The sequence below is a fragment of the Dasypus novemcinctus genome, chromosome 17 (assembly GCF_030445035.2).
Source record: "Dasypus novemcinctus isolate mDasNov1 chromosome 17, mDasNov1.1.hap2, whole genome shotgun sequence".
NCBI lineage: Eukaryota > Metazoa > Chordata > Mammalia > Cingulata > Dasypodidae > Dasypus > Dasypus novemcinctus.
The window spans coordinates 25,498,838-25,500,885 of NC_080689.1; the positions used below are offsets into that span (position 1 = coordinate 25,498,838).

Below are 2,048 nucleotides of genomic sequence, written 5' to 3' on the forward strand. Positions count from 1 at the left end.
CAGTTTGTCAGTGTGTGCCTCATATATCTTGGGGCACCTATGTTAGGTGCGTAAATATTTATTATAGTTATTTCTTCATGTTGAATTGTCCCTTTTATTAATATATAATGACCTTCACCTTTATAACAGTTTAGCATTTAAAATCTATTTTGTCTGATATTAGTATCACCACTCCAGGTTACTATTTGTGTAGAATATCTTTTTCCAATCTTTCACTTTCAACCTGATATGTCCTTACCTCTAAGGTGAGTCATTTGTAAACAGCATATAGAGGACTCATATTTTTTATCCATTATGTCAATATCTTTCTTTTACAGGGGAGAGTATGAACACAGTCCCCCACTACCACAAATTATGCCACTGAGTTTCCCACATTTGGGGAAATCACAGGGGTCAGCACATCCAGAGTGCAATGGATAAGCCTTGCCCTGAGAAAACCACCTTTGTGATCATGGTATCTCCCCAGCCAGGTAAGTATATCTATGTCTTTGGATTGGGGGGTTCAATCCATTAACATTCAATCTTATTACATAAAGGCATTACTTCATCCTTTTTATCCTTTGGCTTTCTATTGTCATATCTTACTATTGTCTGTCTTTTTATTCTTTAAGTTACCCTTACTATTGATCTTCATTTCTACATTCTTCTTGAAGTTTCTCACTTTTATATTTCCTTTCAGGATGCAGCATTCCCTTTAATATCTCTTATAAATCCAGTCTTTTCGTAACACATTCTCTCAGTTTTTGTTTGTCTGTGAGGATTTTAAACTCACCCTCAATTCTTTTTTTTAAAGATTTATTTATTTTTATTTATTTATTTTTTTTTTTAAAGATTTATTTTTATTTATTTAATTCCCCTCCCCTCCCCTGTTGTCTGTTTTCTGTGTCTTTTTGCTGCGTCTTGTTTCTTTGTCCGCTTCTGTTGTCGTCAGCGGCACGGGAAGTGTGGGCGGCGCCATTCCTCGGCAGGCTGCTCCCTCCTTTGTGCTGGGCGGCTCTCCTTATGGGTGCACTCCTTGTGCGTGGGGCTCCCCTACGCAGGGGACACCCCTGTGTAGCACGGCACTCCTTGCGCGCATCAGCACTGCGCATGGGCCAGCTCCACACGGGTCAAGGAGGCCCGGGGCTTGAACCGCGGACCTCCCATGTGGTAGACGGACGCCCTAACCACTGGGCCAAAGTCCGTTTCCCTATTTATTTTTATTTCTCTCCCCTTCCCTGCCCCCCAGTTGTCTGCTCTCTGTGTCCATTTACTGTGTGCTCTTCTGTGACTGCCCCTATCCTTAGCAGCAGCACCAGGAATCTGTGTTTCCTTTTGTTGCGTCATCTTGCTGTGCTAGCTCTCCGTGTGCACAGTGCCACTCTTGGGCAGGCTGCACTTTCTTTTGTGCTGGGCGGCTCTCCTTACTGGGCATGCCCCTTGCGTGTGGGGCTCCCCTATGCAGGGGACACCCCTGTGTGGCAGGGCACTCCTTGCGAGCATCAGCACTGCACAAAGGCCAGCTCCACATGGGTCCAGGAGGCCCAGGATTTGAACCGTGGACCTCCCATGTGGTAGGTGGACGCCCTATCCATTGGGCAAAGTCTGCTTTCCTCACCCTCAATTCCGAAGACAGTTTTTCTGGATAAAAAATTCTTGGCTAGCAATTATTCTCTTTCAGTGCCTTAAATACATCATACTACTGCCTTCTCACCTCCATGGTTTCTGATGCGAGATCAGCACTTAGACTCATTGAGCTTCCCTTGTAAGTGATGCATTGCTTTTCTCTTGCTGCCATCAGAATCCTTCCTTTTTTTCTGGTATTTGTCATTCTGAATAATAGGTGTCTCAGAGTGGGTCTATTCGGATTTATTCTATTGGGGGTGTGTTGTCCTTCTTGGATATTGATATTTATGTCTTTCATAAGGATTGGGAAATTTTCAGTCATTATTTCCTTGAATATTCCTTCTGCCTCTTTCTGGGACACCTATAAAACATTTCATGTTGTCATTCATTTCTGAGAGTTTGTTCTTTTTTCTGTCTGTTCTCAATCTGTCTCTTTCAAGTTG

General features: G+C 43.3%; 1 non-coding gene across 1 annotated transcript; it reads right to left on the reverse strand.

Moving 5' to 3' along the window:
* Window positions 1-314: 314 nt before the first annotated feature.
* LOC111765964 (U1 spliceosomal RNA) lies at window positions 315-478 on the reverse strand. Its single transcript, XR_002798154.1, has one exon. It is a non-coding gene; the product is annotated as a U1 spliceosomal RNA (small nuclear RNA).
* Window positions 479-2,048: the final 1,570 nt, after the last annotated feature.